Source organism: Eucalyptus grandis, chromosome 4, assembly GCF_016545825.1.
Source record: "Eucalyptus grandis isolate ANBG69807.140 chromosome 4, ASM1654582v1, whole genome shotgun sequence".
Lineage (NCBI taxonomy): Eukaryota > Viridiplantae > Streptophyta > Magnoliopsida > Myrtales > Myrtaceae > Eucalyptus > Eucalyptus grandis.
In genome coordinates this window covers 4,960,153-4,985,436 of record NC_052615.1, presented here as the reverse complement: position 1 = coordinate 4,985,436, position 25,284 = coordinate 4,960,153, and the positions used below count along the sequence as shown (strand labels likewise).

The 25,284-nt window shown below is 41.3% G+C and overlaps 1 long non-coding RNA gene across 2 annotated transcripts; it reads left to right on the top strand.

Moving 5' to 3' along the window:
* The first annotated feature begins 14,585 nt into the window (after positions 1 to 14,585).
* On the top strand, positions 14,586 to 16,866 carry LOC104440740. 2 transcript variants are annotated; one of them, XR_005550498.1, is made up of 3 exons: positions 14,586 to 15,961; positions 16,284 to 16,363; positions 16,564 to 16,866. It is a non-coding gene; the product is annotated as an uncharacterized LOC104440740 (long non-coding RNA). The 2 variants fall into 2 exon arrangements; XR_005550497.1 differs by having other exon boundaries at positions 14,593 to 14,691; positions 14,815 to 15,961; positions 16,284 to 16,866.
* The last annotated feature ends 8,418 nt before the right edge of the window (positions 16,867 to 25,284 follow it).

The window sequence follows — 25,284 nt, the reverse complement described above, 5'->3', positions numbered from 1 at the left end:
TTTTACCTTTGTCACTTAACGGCTACCAAATCTTCTAGATACAGAGCTGTCCAATGGGTATATTGGAAGACGATTCTCCGGGATACTGTCCAACGGTAGTTTGGAAGTGGAGGAGTATTTAAGGAGATCATGGACCGATGAGCAAGTAAGAGACGGAGCGTAGAATTTATAATTCCAAAGTCTGAGCGACTTTTGATCATATATTTGTCTCTTGAGAGCTTAAACGTTTGTAATCGTGAGAGAAATACCAAAAGAGTGACTTAGTGAGATAGTGTGGTCTACTACTAAGTGTTTGCACTCGAAGTTGTAATCTCTTGTTGATTGCATAGTGGAATCCAGCCAAGAAGGCTGTTATCGTGGGAGAGTGGACGTAGGCTTGGATTAAGCCGAACCACTATAAATCTCGTGTTCTTATTCTCTTCCCTAACTCCTTTATTTTGTTCATACTAGCACTCTCAGCATGAATCTCAAAAGCATGACAAATGATAAATCCTCTCTACTCAAAATTACCGAAGCCCTCTTTCTTATATTAGAATCCTATTTGCTGAAGAACAACAACAAATAGAGGAGTCGAGGGTCAAAATCCTTACTTTAGTCTGTGAAATCATATGGATCTGCGTTTGTGATATTTTCCCTTTCTAAAAGACACATAAAATTGGATAAAACAAAATGAGAACGTGTAATCAAAAGATGGAACATAACATTAGCTTTGGATATTGAAACGTTGGCTATGTGGGTGAATTGAAACAAGAGTATCACCAGGCGAGAACTGATCATTTTTGCCGCCCGAGTCAACTCCAGAATTTGATTACTTAAGTTTGTTCCAGGGTTCAATATTATGCTTGAGCTATTGGTCAGACTTGAATTACCTTTTACATATTGAGTCAAATTAAACCAAGTCGAGTCAAGTTTGAACTTATAGAATGCTTTTTACCTAGTTAAGCTCGAGTAAGAATTGAGTATCGGAGTGTCAAACATTTTGGGTTCATTTGGTAACACTTCCGTTCTAGTGAACAATTTCTTTTCAGAAATAGTGTCTCTTTTTTCTTTTTCTTTTTTAATTCTCCAGAATAATTTATGAGTTAAAAACTCGTTTGGTAAATATATAAAATTTATATTCTTGGAATGGAAAAAGAACAAGAATGTGTTTTATATGACTCACAATATTTTTTTTTTGCAACATATACTTTTTTTAAAAAAAATTTAATAATTTTTTAAGATTTTTTAAGATTTTTTCTTTTTCTTATTCTTCCTTGTTGCTGCTGCCACCTAATCGCCGACCGCCCGGCTGGTGGTGGCTAGACAAAAGGGGGCAGTGGCGAGGGGTAGGCAACAAGGAAGAACAAAAGGAAAAAAGAAAAGAAAAAATAACTTATTTTTAAAAATTGTTCTCGGGAATAAGAAATTACTTTTTTTACTTTTGGTTCTTGTTTTTTTTTTTCTATTCTTTTGCTCCCTGAAATTAAAAAAAAGAATATAAATCCGTTTAGAATGTCAACTAATTGATCATCAACCCTCGGCTAGCGGCGGCAAGGAAGAATAGGAAAAGAAAAAAAAATCTTAAAAAATTAAAAGAAATCATACGTTACAAAAAAATTTGTGGATCGTACCAAATACATTTATGTTCTTTTTTTCATTTCAAGAATAAAAATTTTGTATAGTTACAAAACACGTTCTTTTACTCAGAAATTCTTACGGGGAATAGAAATAGAAAAATACTATTTCTAAAAAGAAATTATTCTCTAGAACAGAATCGTTGCCAAATGAACCCGAAGCTACTTTTTTCTACTTCTTACTCCTATTCCAAATTTATTCCTTGGTCTCTTTTTTATTTTTATTTTGGAGAATAAAAAAATTAGTTGACGTTATCAAACGGATTTCTATTATTTTTCTTTTCCAGAGAGCAAAAGAACAGAAAAATAAAAGAACATGAATATTGCCAAACAGGGCCTTAGTTACAACCATCCAAACAATCTTGTCTTCTTTTCTCTTATCTCCTGTCATGAATCCTCAAGAGGAGAAGCTTAACCCGCCCTCATCTTTTTTGTCTAAAAAGTCTCTGCCCGGCTATGAAGCATGGACACGTGCAACGTGCCTCCGTGTCGGACACGTCAACACGTTCGAACACACTCGGACACGCTGTCAACGCGTGTCGGATTTTCCAACATGTGGTCAATTTTTTTGGACACGTTTCGACACGCGTGTCGGAGGGAAGCGAGGGCGAGGGAGCAGAGACAAGGCCGCGACCGACGGCGAGCCCGCAACGGTGAGAAACCGCCAGAGAAAGAGTAGAGACCGAGACGAGGGCGGCCAATGTGACGCTGATCGGCGACAAGGCGCAAGTGAGGAAGGGCCGAAGGCAAGGCGGAGGAGGAAGAGAAGGATCGAGAAGAAGAGGAGAGGAAGGGGGTCGGAGAGGGAGGGGGTCGTGCGACAAGGAGGCGAAGAAGGATTGAGAGGAAGAGGAGAGGAAGGCGTCGTGCAGTGAGCAGCGAGCGGCGAGGAGAAGGAGAAGGAGAAGGCGGTGCTAGCTGGGGTTTTGGAAACTCAAAAAGATTTAAAAAAAGAGGGACTCTGGGGTAAAGTGATAGCCTGTCACATGGGTAGAGGAAAAAAAGTGAAATAAATGTGGGGTGGGGGAAAGAAGAGTCTAACATGGGAAAGGAAGGAAAATAAAAAATTGAAATAAATTTTGGGGTGGGGGGAAGTATGACGTGGGAGAAATGCGCCACGTCATCTGCTGACCTGGTGCGCACATATAAAAAAATATCGACACGTGTCCTCTAAGGGACCTGCCGGAAAATGGAGAGGCTAGTTCTCTCGGCTGGCTTGGCTTAGCTCACTGGCCGAAGAAAGGACAGACAGCTCAATGGGTTAATAAATGCGTAACACTCCCGCTCAAAAAATCTCTCTCCTCACTTGAATTTGCTGGGTTTTTTTTTTTTTTCTCTCTCTCTATCCTTGCAAACAGAGAACAATAGAGACTTCCTCTGTTTCTTCTCCGTGCATCCCACCCCTTCCACTTCTGCCTCCGTCTCCGACTCCGGCTCCGGCTCCACCTCGCCAAAAGCCTCGCCGCCATTTGCCTCTGGCACGTCGCCTCGTCCAAGAGCGTCGCTAGTCGCAGCAGGTCCCAAACCCCTCCACCTCTGATCATTCCCAATGCGGAGATCGAGCACAAGTTTTGCGTTCGCGTTAGTCTCTCGGCAACTTTTGGACCTCCGTCTGATTGCGTCCCTCTGATGAACTCATTATCAGCTTCGACTTCGTGCCGCTGCTGCCGATGGCGTCCTCTGTTTCCGGCATATGCTCGTCCTCCCCGTCCCTTAGGCCAAAGACGCCGCCAGCCTCCACCGCGAAGCCATCAGCCTCCGGCCCAAGGGAGACGGCCTCGGTCTCGTTCCCCAGCGAGCGCTGTCCTTGACGCTGGCCCGCTCGGTCACGAGGGAGATCTCAGCGAACCTGGGAAGGGCGGATGGCGCGGCAAAGAAAGAGTGGCGCGGGCCGGAGAATGATTCCTGCTTGCTGTGGGGGAGGTACATGGACTGGCTGTATTGGTAATTTGTTTATAAAACAAATGAAGAGGTGTCTTGTCCCACATCGAAAAGATATGAGAGCGCATATGGACAAGATTTGACACTAACCAACGATCATTATTTTTATTTATTGAAAAAATTCGGATTTATTTATATAAAAAATTAATTATAAAGTCTTGTTGAAACAATGTGACTGTTCACGAAAAGTTACAATTATTTTTATTTATTTAATTCTGAATTTCTTATGTCCTTTCAACGTAGCATTTAAGATGTACTTGTTCATTTTGTAACCTTTTCCGAAAGGTTGTCTTTGTTCTTTTTGCAATCTTTTGAAGAGTTGCATTTATTTGAAAGACATATATAAGTACATTTGTTTGTTTTGAGATCAAACGATTATCTTCTTCCATTTTCGTCTTCTTTTGAAAGAAACTACAGCCATTGTTTTCAATTGTTTCCCATGAGAGACTCTGGAGAAATACTAGAATAGCTATCTAGTATTCTCATTTTGAGACTTTGTTGTATCTTGGAGGAAATTTGCCGGTAACCATTAGCAACGTTATGGGGCAAATAAATCCTTAAAGAAAGTGATATTACGTCTCAAAGTCCGACTTGAGTACTCTGAATATCCGTCTTCATTGTTCTACCCAATTCGAAACCAGATTTTCCCAACAATTTTAAGGATTTATTTGTGTAACAATGAAGTCAGAGTTGGAGAAAGTACCAACCCGTGGTGGCTCACCATCAGCAGTCCTCGGGATGTTGTCCATGAATCCTGAATCTTCCTCTTCTTTTGCCCATCGCAACATGCCTCTCAGAAATTGGAAATGGGATGGATGGACTGCAGATTATTATTATTTGCTTGTTCTTCTCCACCGCCTCTGTCACCTTGAACTTAAAGACAAATCTAGAATCATTATATGTGTGTAGACCTCTCCATCCAATGTGGCGGACGTGGCCTGGACTTCAAAGTTTACGCAGGAGAAGTCAAGAAAAAACGCCAAAGCAGAATAAGATCACACCCGCAACGGCACGCACTGGTCATAGACGATCTCCCCAGCGAATTACCACGACGCTTCGCCATACACATAATCGCCATCGAAGATTATCGTCTTTGTATTCAACTCGCAATGATGTCGGCACTGATTACCTCGGTTCGTCTCAGTCTTTGCGTGAGTCCGACGGCAGAGGATGAAAGTCCCACTTCTAAAGATGTGAGGCCTGTGGCGGTTTAGGATCTATCTCTATGCAGTTCCCTAAATCAAAGGCCGGTTGCAGCAAAATCAATTTAAAGGCCTCCTCGAATTTGCCGAGATTTTTACAGGCAATGCCTTACATACATGTTGCGCTGGATGGGTACACCATGCAGAGCATGTTGAGTGCTTGCGTTGGTGCGGCTCATTGGGGATGGCTTACTAAATTTTTCCAGAGGATCAACCATCTCTCACCTTCGTGCCCGACGTTGATGATGTTGAGATTCTGATCCACGATATCAAGCACAAGGTGAAAATGGTAGTTCAATCTGACACCCGAGAATTGGGGCGGGTATGTGACTCCGTGGGTGACCAAGATTGATTGTGCGGTCTTTTGATTGCTTGAAGTCGCTTCACCTTTGGTGCATGATAGTGGGAGATTCAGACTTGGCACTACTTGCGAGATCGCGGGGATGCGTTCTGCGAGTGCTCAAACTCCACAAGTGTTCTAGTTTCTTGATGGATTGGTTTTACACGTGGGACATTTGCGCAAGTAATTTAATTTTCTACGCCTGTGTATAGTAACAAAAGACTTGCAATTGCGGTACTATTTTGATTCGCTAATGGTATGCGTGGTGCATTGATGAAGTTCTTGTCATTTCGTAACTCTGCTTTACACCATAATATTATTTTCTAAAGGAATCGCTCGAGAGGGGATAGCATTGTCTTGGTTTTATGCACTTCCCGAGGTTCTTATGTAATGCTTCGATTAGTCCCTAGTGTATATGATATATGTTGAAGTACAGATTTTTCATTTGTTTATTTTCTGTCTTAAGATTTTGGACAACACGTAAGATGAAATTTGATTGCTTGCTCGAGATGCATGAGTAATTTGTAAGAAGGAATCTTAATTTTGACAATTAGTTAAATAAATAAATAAAAATGATAAGTTTGGATTAGTTTGGTGTGTGATGTTTTTCTGGCCTCTAGTCTTTCGGTAATTTCACTTGCACCATCACTTGCACCAAAGTACTTTTTGGTTATGCATTCGGGAAATTGTGATTGTACATTTTCTTATATTGTAAAGTTGATACTCCAAGCATAAAGACATGTGCTTTGGACTCCATTACTGGGGATCCATATTTTAGTTGAGTCTGAGCCGCTTTGTGTGACAGCCTCCTCTCTTGTCCCACATCGCCTAGGAAGGGAGGTCTTAGTTAGCTTATAAGGCTTGGGTCCCTCTAATCTGTGTAACGCGTTTTAAAGCCGTGAGGAAAAAGACCGTGGCTGGGATGTCGATTCGTCCGCGCCAGGGCGGGTGACCCAAAGCGGACAATATTACACAGTGGGGCCTGGAATGTTACAAGTTGTATTAGAGCCGAGTCTCGACTGCGTGTGGGACCACAGCAAGAATGCTGTTCTGACGCCCGTGAGGCCATAGTTCTGACGCTCGTGAGACCACAGTGAGGATGCTCTTCTGTTAAGAGGTGGAGTTGTTAAGAGGTGGAGAGTGTGACAGCCTCCTCTCTTATCCCACATCGCCTAGGGAGCTGTTCTGACGCCCGTCCTCCTCTTTTGTCCCACATCGCCTAGGGAGGGAGGTCTTGGTTAGCTTATAAGGCTTGAGTCCCTCTAATATGTGTAACGCATTTTAAAGCCGTGAGGGAAAAGACCGTGGCTGGGATGGCGGTTCGTCCGCGCTAGGGCGGGTGACCCAAAGCGGACAATATTACACAGTGGGGCTCGGAATGTTACACTTTGCACTTGCTTGTTTTACTAGAAATGCTACATTCAATTGTACAGTTATGTTTGGTGTATATATTAAATTTTGGGTCATTCATGAATGTTTTGGAGGATTACTTGAGAATGAACTGAGGTATTACTTTTTTGCTCTTATATGCTAAGGTATGCGATATTTTTATCTCCATGTTTAGCACATAAACTGCTACATTATTTGTCATTGAGGTCTTTAGTCATCTTTTGGCGTGTGTTCAATTCCATGTGTGGGATAATGATAGAATTGAAGAGATGTAATATGCCCCTATTTAAGACTTCAGTAACAAGAAATTGGTACGCATGTGTATGCTTGAGCTGTTAATCGTTGTAGGCGGTTGACCAAGAAAAGTGAGTTCAATAGCAATGCATTACGAGATTGACACGAGCGTGTGAGTTTTGAACTAGAATTGGAAGGTGTCTATAAAATTTTGGTATCTTGTGATTGAGCTAGACTTTTGGTCTTGATTAGTTTCATGCTTTAGTATTTTTGAGTCATGCATTCAAGCACAAGATTAATTGGAGTCGGCTTGATTGCTTGATGTCCTGGATTAATATGTGCACGAATGTTTATGTTATTATGGGCTTATGCAAGCACATAAGCAGTGGCATGAAAATTCGATTCAATCATATTATCTAATGGTTTCAAGCATAATAATGTTAAATTTATGGTTTTGCCCTTGCGTGCAATTTGATGAAGAAATGAGGTATTATACCTTTTAGAAGGCTTCGGATTATACAATATTGTTGATTCCATTCCTAGAATTGCTGGTATCTTCTTTTCGCCTCTCTCAATTCTAGTTTATGCACTTTTGATACCTCGATACTCGATTCGCTCGCATTTATTGAATTGTTAGAGAATGTTCTTACATGCATGGGTTGATATGTAGTGCTCTATTTATGGAGGCAATCTAGAGATACCGAATGGGTTTTTTTGGGTGTCCCTTGTTTGGTTCTAATGTGTTCTATTTGTTGTCCTTGCCCCTCATAGATTTGATTCTAAGGAATAGCATAAATGAGCCAAGAGAGTAAAATTGCATTGTTTTTCTATTTTGATGTATGTATTTCATTGAGGATGAAAATTTGATGATGCATAATTTTGATTAATTGCCTCTTGGAATATTCTTGAAGTGGGGGTATGTCCGAAGGGGACTTTTGGAATAATTGAGACTAAGAAGTATCTAGCTTTCATTTTCAAAATGAAAGATTTAGGAGAAGCAGATACTGTCTTAAGTATTAAAATTAAAAAAAAAATAGTGGGGGTTATTCTTTGAGCTAAAGTGATTACATGGAAAAGATGTTGCATAGATTTAAACATCTTGTTTTCAAATATATGAGTACTCCATTTGATTCCTGGTGGAGAGTTTTTAATGTGAGTGATATTGGTCTTTGATGTATGCGATACATTATACTAGACTTGATATTACTTTTTGTATATGCAAGTTGAGTAATTACTAGCAATCCAATATAGAACATTGGAGGGTTATCTTATTCTTCCATAATAATTCGGCTATATTAGAAAGATATACCGATGCTAGTTGGATTGCAAGTGTGAGAGAGAAACAATCCACTAATGGATTAATTTTCACATTACGTGAATGTGTTGTTTCTTGGGCGAGCAAGAAACGAATGTGCATAATTCACTCAACTATGAAACTTGAATCTTTGCTTTAGCAGGATCTGAGAAAGAGGCTAAATGGACTATGAATTTGTTGTTAAATATCAAATTATGGCCTAGTCCTATGCCTCCTATTTCTATCTATGCGATAGTCATGCTACTTTAGCAAGAGCCTATAGTATCACCTATAATTGTAAGTCTAGACATATTAGTCTAAGACATGAATATGTGAGACAATTGATTAAAGATGGTACCATAACAATTGTCTATGTGAGGTTAAGTAATAATCTTGCCGATCCTTTGACAAAGGCTTTACCGAGAGACATGGTAATAATGACCTCATAAGAAACGGGGCTGAAACCCTTTAATTGAAATCACCAATAATGATAACCCGACCTTTTTCTAGAACATCACTAGTTATAAGGTTTAATGGGTAAGAACAAGTTATTGAATGTGAGTGTTTGATACTGACGTAGCCCTAATATGAGAAGTTGGTATCGTTTGTTACGTTTTGTAGGTTGAATTAAATTCTTAATGAAGTATATTACAAATTTGTAATGTGTTGATAGTAGCAAAAACTGTGGCACCCCTCAATGGCCCCCGATCCATTAGGGTCGCCACAGTTCGCTTACCTTTCACTTTCCTTATTAACATGTCACTCTGATACAATTTCAATTGCAACGGGTCCATACAACATAGGGGGTTTACACTTTTTTTTTGATAGGTCCCTTGCGCAATTTATATACGGAAGCACATCCAACAAACTCCCTTCCCTATATTCAGAAAACGATGCACACCTACTAAACATCTTATATAAGTTAAAGCCGTACACTTTTATTTACATAAAACAGATGGACATCTTTAGTCGGTACATCGAAATGCCATAGTTTCCTATACATGGCTATACTTCAAAAGATGACCGACATCCCCTCCAACAGTCGTACACTTAAAGTCCATCGATCAATGTCGGCGTCTAAAAGCTCCTTCCTTTGCTATTCTCCTCCTCACGATCATATCCCATCACTCGATCCGTCTACTAGTCTGAAATGTTGGTCCCCAAAAGGGGTGAATACAACCACTCAGCAGGTAAATGAATCCAATAACCACTCAGTGCATCATACAAGTCATTCATGCATCGCAGGCATTACTTACCTTGAACCCATGCATATACTATCATGCATCATCATCACAAATTATAACACATACATGTGTATCATCATCATATCATACATGTCATCATCATTATGACATCACCACATCACACATGTCATCATCATCATGGCATCATCATATCATACATGTCATCATTATCATGACATCACCACATCACACATGTCATCATCATATCATACATGTCATCATTATCATGACATCACCACATCACACATGTCATCATCATCATGGCATCATCATATCATACATGTCATCATCAGCATCGTCATGCATATCATCATGCATATCATCATGCCATATCATATATCATCATCATCATCTTCGTCATGCATATCATCATGCCATATCATATATCATCATCATCATCTTCGTCATGCATATCATCATGCATATCATCATGCCATAGTTTAATTTCCACTTTTAACCTCCCATTTGATCACCACATCACCCATTTCTCAAATCATCAATTTTATCATCCCCTTGGGCAAAGACCTCCGAGGCTTCCGGCATTCAGCCATTCCAAGCCACCGGGCCTCCGGCCCCCCACATTCCGGGCATCTCGCATCCCAATTGGCATCACGAGGCATTCCCCTCGGGCAGAAACCTCCGATAGGGCTTCCGGCATTTACACTCCCTGGCCGGGCATCCCGCACCCCTACTGGCATCGCAAGGCATCCCCCTGGGCACAAACCTCCAGGGCTTCTAGAATTATGTATCGACATACCACCAGGCCTCCCCTGGAATTACGTACCGTATACCACCGAGCATCCCGACACTCTTGGGGAATCTCCGGAATTACGCCACCAGGCCACCGGGCATCATCATCCACCACAATAATCTCCTCATTTAACATTATCCATGTTTACCTATTTCAGTCTTAATTTAGCATGGCATATGATGCAATGGCAACCAAAAATCATGATCAACATTGAATTCACACATGCATCTCAATGCATACATCAAGACCCCATCACACATACTACATGGTGAAATTATTTATAAATTATAATTCATGGAATTTATGCCAATTAAAATAATCCATTTATCATGCCCTTTTTCATTTATTTAAATTCCAGCTTATGTCATTATCAAAAATATTAAATTTAATTATTTATAAAATCTCAAAAATCATAAAATTAAGGCAAGTAATAAATAAGACAATAAGATAATGATTTCATGCAAAATACACGGCCAATGAGAATTCCACACAAATCCATTATTCACACAAAAAAACATGTAATTTTCGGATGAAATCAGAATGCACAGTCTCCAAAGAAATTCGATTAAAATATCCATACGACCTCCAAAAATTACGAAATTTTACCAAGTTATAGACAAGACATTTTCGTACATCTTTCATGAAGACTTCCAAGTCATATTCTTTCTAGATTAATTTATACAGTCTCACAAAGCTTCTGGATCCATGACCGAAACGTCCAGTACATGCTTCTCCGAAATACTGAGTTTTCACCTACCTATTCTTCTTAATTTCCTCTGAAATTTGTATATGTTATACATAAAGATGTTCTCTACAATTTTCGTGAAGAGACCCAAGTCAAATATCCAGAGTATAGTCGTCATTTAGGTCCATGAAGTCTCAGGTGTCCCAAAATACATCTCCAGAATTTCCGTCTTCAAGTCGATTTACAAGGCTATACTTGTTCATTTCACTTCAAATGTGATTATGTTGTAGTTTAAGATGTACCCTACAACTTTCATGAAGAAATCAAAGAGAGATTCTTAGCACAAACCAACATGCAACCACAAATCCAACAAGAGGTCAGTGAAATCGTTCCAGATCTGAGGTCTCCGTAGGATGAGAGTTTAACCCCTTAAATCTCCATCATTTTCCACGAAATTTCAGTATGTTGTAGTTAAATATGTTAGATACAACTTTTATGAGAGACCAAAGCCAAAATCGAACTCTAAACATGCATGCAAGCTCTCACAACATTCTGACTCGAGCGGATTCATGCGAAAACATTCCAGATCTGACATCTCCGTAAGATGAGAGTTTGACCCCTCAAATCTCCATCATTTTCCACCAAATTTTAGTATGTTGTATTTTAAGATGTTAGATACAACTTTTATGAAGAAATAGAAGCCAAAATCGGACTCTAAACATGCATTCAAGCTCACACAACATTCTGACTCAAACTGTTCAAGCGAAAACAGTCACACCACTCAAGAACAAGCCATCCATACTTCGGTTTTCCTCATCAAATCACCCAAATTTCGACATACATCAAACATACATGTAACAAACACACATGCAAGAGCAGTTAGAGGACTCCAACTTGCCTCTAGACCACACGAACGGCAGCACACCAGCGACAGACGAATGGCGTGCGGGCGGCGACGGGCGAGCGGACCTCCTCCCCCGCGCGGCTTCTCCTTTTCTCTCTCGGTTCCTCACTGTCTCTCTCTCGGCAACTCTCTCCCTCTCTCTCACTCTCTCAAAACCAGCCACTCTCTCTCTCTCTCTCTTTTCTTTTTGGTGGCTTATATATTGCATGTACCCCCTCTTTGCATGGGGGACACTTGTCCCTAAGAAGGAGACAAGTGTCTCCTTTGCCAAAGACACTTGGAGGCCATGCGTCGGCAGCCCAATGGACTTCATGGGCCAGGCCTCTTGGCCCACTTTAGGCCCATCTCACTTGGGCCCTAGGTCCAAACTTAAATGGCCCAAGTTTATTTTATTTTATTTTTATAATATATCTTAATCATCATTTAAATAAATATCTAATTGCATAAATAATAAGGCCATTAAACTTATAGTCACAAATCCATAAATTCCAATTTATGATGCACATGGCCAATGATAGAATTTTCTTTCCTATCACATAATTATCCCTTAAAAGCTTGGCCATATATCTTATTGCAAATTATGGATTAAATGGCCATAAAATAACTTGATGGTACTTCCATCACATATTCATAGACTTTAATGTAACTAGAGGTCGTTAAGAATTTTGAGATGCCACAAAAACACATGGTAGATACTTCACCTATATGAGCTTAGAAGTGGTGCCGCTTCTTACGAAAGTTAAGATTGCTTTCTAGAGAGCTAATGAAACAGGATCAAGCACAAGGCCATAATAGTGCAAAGTAATATAGAACTTCTCACTGAAACAAGAGGTTAATATATGTGTGGTATGTCCGATTCTATTATATAAAAGTATAAGTTTAAAGTCGAGCTGCTTGTCACTTTGATAGAGTTTTAAGATACTTGCACTAAGTAAAGCTTTAACTCGAAAGAGACCTTTATGTATGTATATTAATCTCACATAAATTTTGGCTGTATATTTATAATGTTTTATTTTTTGTTTTTGTTTTATAAACAAAAGTGGGGGATTGTTGGTAATTTGTTTATAAGACAAATGAAGAGGTGTCTTGTCTAACATCGAAAAGATGTGAGAGCGCACGTGGACGAGATTTGACACTAACTAACGATCATTATTTTTATTTATTGAAAAAATTTGGATTTATTTCTATAAAAAATTAACTATAAAGTCTTGTTGAAACAGTGTGGCTATTTACGAAAAGTTACAATTATTTTTTATTTATTTAATTCCGAATTTCTTATGTCCTTTCAACGTAGTATTTGAGACGTACTTGTTCATTTTGTAACATTTCCCGAAAGGTTGCCTTTGTTCTTTTTGCAATCTGTTGAAGAGTTGCATTTATTCAAAAGACATATATAAGTACATTTGTTTTGAGATCAAACGATTATCTTCTTCCATTTTCGTCTTCTTTTGAAAGAAACTACAACCATTGTTTTCAATTGTTTCCCATGAGAGACCCTGGAGAAATAATAGAATTGCTATCTAGTATTCTCATTTTGAGACTTTGTTGTATCCTAGATAAAATTTTCCGGTGACTATTAGCAATGTTGTGGGGCAAATAAATCTTTAAAGAAAGTGATATCACGCCTTAAAGTCCGACTTGAGTACTCTGAATATCCGTCTTCATTATTTTACCCAATTCGAAACCAGATTTTCCCAATAGGCTATACTAGCACTGAGAGCTAGGGATTTTCCTAGACGTGAGCCATATCGGGTTCACGGACGAGTTTGTGGAGGAGATGGAGCCTTGGTTCCAGGTCGCGTTCGAGGTGATGGAGGAGCTAGAGAAGGGCATGATCGCCAACCTGGACGAGGGCTGCATGGTCGGGCACTACTGGTTGAGGAATTCGGAGCTCGCGCCGACTTGGTTCCTGAAGGCTCAGATTGAGAGCACTCTCGATGTCGTCTACAATTTCACTACCGACGTGGTCAGTGGTAAGGTCAATTCTGGAATTCCGGTTGTTGTTGCTCTTCGTGTGGTAAGAGAGGCTGTAGTTCCCTGCATTCTTTTTTTTTTCTTTTCTTTTGAATCAGTTTGCTGTCATATTTGCTTACGTTTCTCCTCCATTATCTGGAGCAAGTGTATATGCTGCTTGATTCACTTATGCACAATGGTCTTTTGTCTTCGTCTTTTGATTCAGAATTTGAAAAGCGCCAGTAAATTTTAGATTTTGCGCATCAAATTTAAGTAAAGTTACAAGCTATGGATGAATGTTCATTTAGGGACTGATAACATATCCACACTGTTTGCATTCCTAGATTGTAATTCCTTTCTCTGCTTGTAGTATTAAATCTGGCAGCAAATAAAATTCTCTTTTAAGGATACAGTCCCATGTAAGTCTGGGAATTAATTATGTTTTCTTGTCCAAGATATTGCTAACTTGTATGTTGTGTCAGAAGATCCACAGAAACATTGATGTAGGGACTGTAGATTAACTTAGCATGTCCACACTGTATGTGCTTCCTAGATTGTAAATCCTTTGGCAAGTAACTTATCATTGTACTACTTTTGTCAAATAATCACAAACATAAATGTCAAGGCCTGTTTGGGGTGGCTGTGAGTTTCAGCTTGCCTTTCTGGTTTTAGCTGTGGATTTGAGTTTTTGGCTTTAGCTTTGACTTTAAAGAAATGAAGTTGGTAGAAGACATAACTTCTAACTTGAAAGTGACTGGCTCATTTTGAGAATTTAATAGTACTGAAAGCTGAACCTTAAATCATAGATGTTTGGATTGTTGGATAATTTTATTTCTAAAATGAAGCATATAATAACTTTTAGTGACCAAAAGCCATAATACCTGGTGTGCAGTCCCTATCATCCCCCCTCGGTGCAAAAAACAAAACGAAAAAAAGAAGAAGACGAAAACACACACAAAAGAAGACGTTACAACATAAGCAATATCAGTAGTTTTCCGTAGCTGTCTGAGTCGCTTCTCTACTGATACTGATCAAAGGATGGTTCTTGCCTTTTGTAGTCCTGTGCAGTGAAAATAACTCGTTTCTTTTCCAAGTGAAGAACAACCTTGCTGCATTTCCAGATTCTTTCTCCTTTTCTTTGGTAGAAGGAATAAATCATTTATCAGAATGACTGTTCTGTAACTATAAGTAAGGAGAAACTATGGGCCTCCATCTTTCAAGATTCTTGCTCTTAATGCTTTTTATGATCACTTGTGTTTTGTAGATGGGAGAAATATCAAAGTGAGGAGGAAGCGGCTCTTGGTTGGGAAAAGCGTGTCAAAAAAGCTGTTTCTTACAGAGAAGCATAGGCAGCACATCCAAGTGAAATGGCCAACGAGGTATTTTATCTAAATTGCCTTCTCTTATGCTGTTAGGGCTGTAAACTTTAGAATAAGAGTGCACCTGATGGTGTTAAATATTGACCAAGGGATTATGATGGTGATCTAATGGTTATTTCTTTGATATGCTGAAGAAACTCTCTATTGTGCTGAAGAGCAACTTCATGGATCCACTTTTAACCATGCTCCTTTGATGGAAAGGGCAACTAAATAAATCCCTTTGTCATTGTTCTTTATTTATTCTGGTCCTGGGAGTTGAAATTTGGATTATGAAGTTGCAAATGTCTTTCCTTTTTTAATTTGTTATTATTCCACTAATGAAGGAAAGTTCAGTCGCAAACACTTGTAAGGAGGACTCATCCATTGAACAAACTGCTTATTTTCCTCCTTAACTTTTGTGCATGCACGAGTTTGCTTTCAAATTCCTGTCGAAAGATATATTTTTTCTCTTCATCTTGTCCTAATGTTGCTTTTAGCTTGAATTGCTGACATCCTTGAAGGTAGGATGCTGGTCTGTATTTTGAGTTTTTCACTGAGTATATTAAGCCATTTGATCCATTAGAAAATTTATGGGCAATAAAATCAAATTTGTTCCTGATCTCAATGGTGCTGAGGTTTTCATGCATTGGCTTGCACTTATATAGCGTCATAATTTCATTATTTGTTGGTTTACCTTTGAAACATAAAGCAGAGTGGTGACGAAGAGGAACGGGTGCCAGAGCAAGAGCCAGAACGGGAGTATACACCTGCTGGACGCGCTCTAAAGCAATACCTCAAAGCAGAGAGGCCTCCCACAAGTCTGCAGAGCAAAGAACTGCTGAGAAATTGCTACAATATTGTCCCAGTCAGCTAGCCGGGTCCCAGATGATGTTGGTGCTAGTAATGCACTTGCACCGAGGAAGGCCAGCCAATCTTCCATACTGAGCCTATCTTTCCCACCGACCCGCACCCCATCTGACGTTTTAGAGAGAAATTCATGGCAATAACATCATATTTATGGACAACCGGAGTATCTCTCTCCTCAGACCAGAGGTTATTGCAATAACACTTTATGCTCATGCATAATTTGGTTGGATCATTTCTCTTTTGCAGCCGAAAATTGGTTTTCCTTCAGTTAAGTTGTATAGATTGCGTATAGCACATTGACAGTTATGTGATACGTTAATTTGATTTCTTGGCTAGTTCTTTATTTGTTACCTTTTGAAACATTACAAATCAAGCATGTCATTGGCAGCAGATATATTGCATGAACATTAATGACGTACTTTGCATGTTATAGATTTGATTGTCTTAAATTCTCACTTCTGCTCATTTTGAAAGCGATCATTCTCCTAACTATTTGTTGGGCCGATAGGATCTGCTAAAGTGGACCTTGCAGAGTCCCAAGACTCTTACCTGTGCCAGGTGTCTCTGCCAGGGGCAAGAAAATATCCAGTACGTACCTAATACCCAACTTAATAGGTACTCAACAAAGTCATGATAACAACTAATATTCACCAGAGTGAGGAATCCAGAAAGATATTTTCTTTTTCTTGTATGGTGTTATTTCTTCATTCTCGAGACTTTCAATTCATATGGTGATCTGAAGGTAATGACACATTCTTTGAATTTTGCTTTTATGCTGCCGCATTTAGTTGTGAACTCGACACGGACAGTGAGGTCTTGATTGAAGGAGAAGCAAGAACAGAAAACCTTCATCAATCGGGACACATGACTCTCTCCTTTCACCTGCTGTTCATCCCAACAAACCTCAACTTTGGTGCGGATGGGATCTTGAAGGGAGCTGTCAAGAAGCTGATCAATACCAGATGACTGTCAGGCAGCTCAGACTTTATGGAATACGCAAGTAGAATTCCTGTGTGCAGTTCTAACGGAGTACTTGTTCGAAAAAAGTAATGTTAAACATACCCCGTAATGGCTTTTTTCTTTACTTGGAATTGATAATTCTAAAACTATTCTTTTCATCTCACTGTCGTATGTTTTACCATTTCGTGATTTGTTATTCATTAATATCTATTGAACTTGTCTCGATTACTATACTAAAATGATGCAGGTATTGTTTTGGTCGGTTTTGACATTGGGCTTTCATGCATCTTTTTTCATATATTCATAGATTATCTGGATATTGTATTGGGTCTTGAGTTCTGGCTAGTCCCTCTGTTATGCTCTCCAAGTCACATCAATATATGAGTTCAAGGCAGTTTCGCATGACCTTGATTCTGGTTCTTCTGGTTGTTAGCATTCTTTAAATTTCTCCATTGCAATTGCTTGATGCTCTCCAAAGGGCCACATTCAAATTCACAGACTGTCTCCATTCATTCGGTGATTGTGTGATTGATTCCGAGATCTTCTGGAATTATTATAAAATTCCTTTCTCTAAGATTAACTAGCTACCCTCATTTATGTTTCAACATTTTCAGAACATACTGTGAGTAGTATGTGCCACTTGTTGACCTAAGCATATGCCTACCTATATAAACCGTTGACTCAGCTCCTACCTTTCACACTTTTAGAGCCAAACTTGGTAAAGCCTCTACTTGTTTCTTGTTTCCTTGTATTGCCAGTTAGGGAAACTATCAAATTGCACAAAGAAATTTCATCTTTTTGTGATTTGTTTGCAGAAATGTTTCTGGTTGTGATTTATGCAAGTCGTTTTGGTACATGCACCAATAAAGGATAATAACCAAAATAAAGATCACAGCATCAGTGGACTTTATGGATTTTGTTTGAATGGCTTTCATCTGTGGCACCTGCAATACGCTCACAGAATCTGATTTCTCTGTAAACACAGAGGAAACTTAGTAATTAACTGCTCTCTACGAGACCAAGCTAAATCTGGCAAAGCATGCGACTACTATATAAAACAAATACAACTTTGCTATTAGGAACTGTGCAGTCCCTGAATCAGCATATAGAGCAACGCAGAAGTGCATCGCGGACAAGACCCATGAGTATCCTTAACATGGACATTGCAGAGTCTGACCCTTCCCTGTTCCAGAGGCTCTTCCACTAGGTGAGAAGAGATAATAAGTTCCTGATGGCCAAAGTTAATATTTGCTCTATATAGTAGTCCCAGTTCTTTGCCAGATCTTACTCAGTTGTTATGGGGTAAGAAGCCAATTGCTTATTTTCCTCCTTGCTCTACAATGCAACCCCAAATGTAATGCAAAACATCCATATTAGGCTCATTTGACCTGCTGATTTGGCTTGGATATGGTCATTGGTGTGCAAGAGTCGGGATATCTACCATTTGACCATTTGGTCTGCAAGTTTTGCATCGGTTCCGGTTAACGGTGTGATAACCTCCTCTCTTGTCCCACATCGCCTAGGGAGGGAGGTCTTGGTTAGCTTATAAGGCTTAGGTCCCTCTAATCTGTGTAAAGTGTGATAGCCTCCTCTCTTGTCCCACATCGCCTAGGGAGGAAAATCTTGGTTAGCTTATAAGGCTTGGGTCCCTTTAACTGTGTAATGCGTTTTAAAGCCGTGAGGGAAAAGACCGTGGCTGAGATGGTGGTTCGTCCGCGCTAGGGCGGGTGACCCAAAGCGGACAATATTACACAGTGGGGCCCGGGATGTAACAAGTGGTATTAGAGCCGACTCTCGACCGCGTGTGGGACCACAGCTTGAATGCTGTTCTGATGCCCGTGGGGCCACAGCGAAGACGCTGTTCTGTTAAGAGGTGGAGAGTGTGATAACCTCATCTCTTGTCCCACATTGTGGCTTTAAAACACGTTACACAGATTAGAGAGACCTAAGCCTTATAAGCTAACCAAGACCTCCCTCCCTAGGCGATGTGGGACAAGAGAGGAGACTATCACACTCTCCATCTCTTAACAGAACAGCGTCCTCGCTGTGGCCCCACGGGCGTCAGAACAGCATTCGAGCTGTGGTCCCACACGCGGTCGGGAGTTGGCTCTGATACCACTTGTAACATCTCGGGCCCCACTTTGTAATATTGTCCGCTTTGGGTCACCCGCCCTGGCACGGACGAACCGCCATCCCAGCCACGGTCTTTTCCCTCGTGGCTTTAAAACGTGTTACACAGTTAGAGGGACCCAAGCCTTATAAGCTAACCAAGATCTCCCTCCCTAGGCGATGTGGGACAAGAGAGGAGGCTATCACACTTTACACAGATTAGAGGGACCTAAGCCTTATAAGCTAACCAAGACCTCCCTCCCTAGGTGATGTGGGACAAGAGAGGAGGTTATCACAATCTCCACCTCTTAACAGAACAGCGTCCTCGCTGTGGCCCCACGGGCGTCAGAACAGCATTCGAGCTGTGGTCCCACATGCGGTCGGGAGTCGGCTCTGATACCACTTGTTATATCCCGGGCCCCACTGTGTAATATTGTCCGCTTTGGGTCACCCGCCCTGGCGCGGACGAACCGCCATCCCAGCCACAGTCTTTTCCCTCACGGCTTTAAAACGCGTTACACAGATTAGAGGGATCCAAACCTTATAAGCTGATCAAGATCTCTCTCCCTAGGCGATGTGGGACAAGAGAAGGGGTTATTACACTCTCCATCTCTTTAACAGAATAAGTGTGATAACCTCCTCTCTTGTCCCACATCACCTAGGGAGGGAGGTCTTGGTTAGCTTATAAGGCTTAGGTCTCTCTAATCTGTGTAACGTGTTTCACATATGCTTCCGTTGCATTGAAAACAAAGCCGTGAGGGAGGACGGGCCAATGGGCCGTGCCTCTAAAGCGGACAATATTATGGCTTGGGAGAGGGAAGGCCCGAGGGATGGCCATCTGCCCTTGCATAACGCGTTTTAAAGCCGTGAGGGAAAAGACCGTGGCTGGGATGGCGGTTCGTCCGCGCCAGGGCGGGTGACCCAAAGCGGACAATATTACACAGTGGGGCCCGAGATGTTACAAATGGTATCAGAGCTGACTCCTGACCGCGTGTGGGACCACAACTCGAATGTTGTTCTGACGCCCGTGGAACCACAGTGAGGACGCTGTTCTATTAAGAGGTGGAGAGTGTGATAACCTCCTCTCTTGTCCCACATCGCTAAGGGAGGGAGGTCTTGGTTAGCTTATAAGGCTTAGGTCCCTGTAATCTATGTAACGCGTTTTAAAGCCGTGAGGGAAAAGACCGTGGCTGGGATGGTGGTTCGTCCGCGCCAGGGCGAGTGACCCAAAGTGGACAATATTACACAGTGGGGCCCGGGATGTTACAAGTGAATGCTGTTCTGACGCCCGTGGGGCCACAGCGAGGATGCTCTTCTGTTAAAAGGTGGAGAGTGTAATAGCCTCCTCTCTTGTCCCACATTGCCTAGGGAGGGAGATCTTGGTTAGCTTATAAGGCTTAGGTCCCTCTAATCTGTGTAACGCGTTTTAAAGCCGTGAGGGAAAAGACTGTGGCTGGGATGGCGGTTCGTCTGCGCCAGGGCGGGTGACTCAAAGCGGACAATATTACACAGTGGGGCCCGGGATGTTACAAGTGGTATCAGAGCCGACTCCCAACCGCGTGTGAGACCACTGCTCGAATGCTGTTCTGACGCCTGTGGGGCCACAGCGAGGACGCTGTTTTGTTAAGAGGTGGAGAGTGTGATAACCTCCTCTCTTGTCCCACATCGCATAGGGAGGGAGGTCTTGGTTAGCTTATAAGGCTTAAGTCCCTCTAATCTGTGTAACGCGTTTTAAAGCCGTGAGGGAAAAGACCGTGGCTGGGATGGCGGTTCGTCCGCGCCAGGGCGGGTGACCCAAAGCGGACAATATTACACAGTAGGGCCCGAGATGTTACAAGTGGTATCAGAGCCGACTCCCGACCGCGTGTGGGACCACAGCTCGAATGCTGTTTTGACGCCCATGGGGCCATAGCGAGGACGCTATTCTGTTAAGAGGTGGAGAGTGTGACAACCTCCTCTCTTGTCCCACTTCGCCTAGGGAGAGAGATCTTGATCAGCTTATAAGGTTTGGGTCCCTCTAATCTATGTAACGCGTTTTAAAGCCGTGAGGGAAAAGACCGTGGCTGGGATGGCGGTTTGTCCGCGCCAGGGCGGGTGACCCAAAGCGGACAATATTACACAGTGGGGCTTGGGATGTAACAAGTGGTATCAGAGTCAACTCCCGACCGCGTGTGGGACCACAGCTTGAATGCTGTTCTGAGCCCGTGGGGCCATAGCGAGGACGTTGTTCTGTTAAGAGGTGGAGAGTGTGATAACCTCCTGTCTTGTCCCACATCGCCTAGGGAGGGAGGTCTTGGTTAGCTTATAAGGCTTAGGTCCCTCTAATCTGTGTAAAGTGTGATAGCCTCCTCTCTTGTCCCACATCGCCTAGGGAGGGAGATCTTGGTTAGCTTATAAGGCTTGGGTCCCTCTAACTGTGTAACGCGTTTTAAAGCCGTGAGGGAAAAGACCGTGGCTGGGATGGTGGTTCGTCCGCGCCAGGGCGAGTAACCCAAAGCGGAAAATATTACACAGTGGGGCCCGAGATGTTACAAGTGGTATCAGAGCCGACTCTCGACCGCGTGTGGGACCACAGCTTGAATGCTGTTCTGATGCCCGTGGGACCACAGCGAGGACGCTGTTCTGTTAAGAGATGGAGAGTGTGATAGCCTCCTCTCTTGTCCCACATCGCCTAGGGAGGGAGATCTTGGTTAGCTTAGAAGGCTTGGGTCCCTCTAACTGTGTAATGCGTTTTAAAGCCGTGAGGGAAAAGACCTTGGCTGGGATGGCGGTTCGTCCGTGCCAGGGCGGGTGACCCAAAGCGGACAATATTACACAGTGGGGCCCTCTAACCGCGTGTGGGACCACAGCTTAACAGAACAGCGTCCTCGCTGTGGTCCCACGGGCATCAGAACAGCATTCAAGCTGTGGACCTAAGCCTTAAGAGGTGGAGAGTGTGATAACCTCCTCTCTTGTCCCACATCGCCTAGGGAGGGAGGTCTTGGTTAGCTTATAAGGCTTAGGTCCCTCTAATCTGTGTAACGCGTTTCACGTACGCTTCCACTACGTTGAAAACAAAGCCGTGAGGGAGGACAGGCCGGTGGGCCGTGCCTCTAAAGTGGATAATATTATGGCTTGGGAGAGGGAAGGCCCGAGGGATGACCCTCTGCCCTTGCATAACGTGTTTTAAAGCCGTGAGGTAAAAGACCGTGGCTGGGATGGCGGTTCGTCCGCACCAGAGCGGGTGACCCAAAGTGGACAATATTACACAGTGGGGCCCGAGATGTTACAAACGGTGCTTAAGAAATGGATATTTTCCCTTCCGTGTGCTGTAGCCATCTGAACTGATTGTTTTTTTATTAGTTATTACAATAAATGCGCGGAAGAGACAGGATTTTGGCAAGATATATCTTCTTTCTTATGGTGTTATTTCTTTGTATTAGGAGTATGGAGTCACAAGATAAATTATGTTGAAGCACTAATGCATCCTCTAAAACTTGCTATCAAGTTGCTGCAACATTAAATGGTGAACTTTTTGCAGATGCGGGGTAGAGATCGAGGAATGTCCGTAGCGGGTGATGAGACGGATCACGGAGTGCAGGAAGGTGTTTGAGTGGAGAATTGAAAGCCTTTTCCCGACTGGGCTCTTCTCTCTCTTTTGAGCTGCCCAGACCCATTGATCACACAGTTCATCGACAACTTCAGTGTGGATGGGATTTTCCAGTGTATCATAGAAAAGCGGATGGACAATCGGTAAATCTGGCAACTGAGGCTTCATAGGATTATTGACTTCATAAAGGGAAACTGTCAGAGCGTTTCCGGGCACTTGCTAAGGCTCTTTAGTTATGCTTTTGTTAAGTAGACTTTTCAAAAAGTTCCTCGTCTCGTACGTTAATCCTCATCCATTCTACTAATGAGATATATTTGCCCTTTAAAGTATTGGATACTCTTGTTTTCCTATAGAGAATATGTTGCTCTGCACATAAAATCAAATTATGCAAGCAAGTTTATCTAGTTGTGATTTCTCGCTTGTTTTCTCATTACCTATGTTGAGGTACGGTAAGCCAGATGAAGCATGTAAGATGTTCAGACCGTTGGGCTTTGTTTCAAATGGATTTCGTCTATAATATCGGCACTTCCAAGTCCTAGATATATCCAAGGGTGTTATCTTATCTGGCTTTTCTGGTTTCTTGTCCTGATCTTACCTAGATTTGGTTCATATCACCGTGACAAGGTAGAAGGGATCGAGTAAACCTTCATAAAGTCAGTATGCGCTCTGGGCACCTTGGATTGGCACATTCTATCCACGAGTGTCTTTAGAAGGTTGTTAATGGATGAGTCTTAACTTAAAAAGGTGGTGCTTTCCTGTATTTTGGAATTCAGGGCCCATTAAACAATTTATGGAATTCTTTCATGGGACTGGAAGCGTTAGGATGCTTTGCAGATGGTGGCATAAATTCTTTTCTTGTAGACCTTGACCAGTGACGATGAGCGATGAAATCGCAAAGATAGGGACGATTAGTCAAATTAGGACACCTATATGTTAAGCTTTTGTTATAGAAAATGAGATTATAGTGTTAGTCAATGTACATTTGTCTTACTCAAATGTTGCAAGTGCTAGATTAGCATAAAGATGAGTTAGTGTAGGTGTTTAACCAGAGTGAGGTTGCTAAGTGGCTCTATCTAATACATCATCCTTAGATCAAGTCAACTGGTGCATTTACCTTTCTTTTCTTCTCTTGCCTTGTTCTATCTCCCCAAGTTAAAAGCTTGTATCATATATATTATATCGTCAAAACATCACAAATTTTCTATGTCAATAAGGGTTCATTTTCTGGTTGTAGTGTGATGAATTTTTTGTATAATGAGCAGTACTAGCAACCATGAAAAGCTATTGTTAAAACTCCACCAAGCTTTCAAGAGGACAAAGGGGAAACATGCATATAGTTTACCTTATTTGTGCATCATTTCTTATAGATTCATATTAATCGAAATCGAGACTCTGAGACTGCAGAGTGTAGAGTTTTATCTCTTCAAGCACAGAAACATACCTGGTAAATTGAGTTTTACTATGATGACTAATCAAAGGAAGGAACGGGTATGGAGACTACTAATGAGATTTAACCACACGAATTGAGAGCTTAAAGGACCAAAGTGAACGGACTTATAACTTATTAAACCAACATCTCGTCAAAGTTGAACAATGCTACGTCTTCTTGCCCACATTATTTTGCAAAATCAAAGCAGTGTATTTTGTATGACTTTGGTACTCTGTAGTCAATGGCCAAAAAGAACTCGAACATAGCATTTCGATGTTTGAATAACAAAGTTTTCAAGATATCTTCCAACAATACAAAGAGTGAGAATTGAGAACCACCATATTCTTTATAACAAGAATTAAAAATTTAAGATTGTTTTGATTTCCAAAACTAACTGAAAGTTAACTAATGTCGATTTTGTTTGTATATCTACACACACTCAAAAGCTGCAAAAATTCTTTAGATCCTCTTCCTTGCCATACCAGCTTGGTATTTATCTTCGAAATGTGAGGATATAGATCCTTGGAGGAGTTCCTAATCATCCCCTCGGTGACTCTAGTAGCAAGTGATATATTTGCACAAACATTCGGTTATTTATATACATGCGCTGTTTCAAATGCCATTTATATATGCACCAATGTCTTTAGTTGTTCAAATTGAATAGGATTGGAGAAACTAAAACCTTGGGGAGATTTCTTCTCATTAGAGAGCAGCTGCTGCAATGGATATGGGGCTCCTCTTGCAAAATTAGAGGATAAAAACAAAGGAGAATACGTTCAACGCTTGAAAAGGAACAACAGTAAGACATTTGAACTAAACCCGGTAAGTAATCTTTATACACAGTAGGTCTACATTGACGAACCTGCTCAAATCACAACGTCCTTCAACTTCAATAGAAGAAAGATGAAATGTTGTCAACCAAGTTTTACAATTTTTGACTCTTCCTCTGGCTTTACCATTAAACTTCCAGCTGAATGCCAGGATGTATCTTATATATGTCTATGCGTAATATGTCAGTAATGAAAAGGCCAATGTGAAAGTATCTTCCTTTTGTTTATTTGGACCATTTGAACCTTCTTTTGCTCCATTTTCTTCCATGGCAGACCGTGAACCCTTATTTACAATTGCTCTTTCTTAATTGTGAATTACCTATTTCAGGTATTGCAGCTTTCTTCTTTGATCCATGTCTCTTAAAAGTAGCAATAATTTTTCTCTGATACATTTTGCATTCCTTTTTCCAGAGCCTTCAATTTTTAATAGAATGTTTCTTGCTCATGCCAATTAGTGTTAGCAAAGCATTTGAATATTACATCTTTATTTTCCACATGCCAAACAAGTGACTCGCTAAAAAAGGATTAGTTTGTGTCACCATATGGTTATGCAGATCGCACAGTGTCATCTCATATAAAGCCTTTTTCTCCA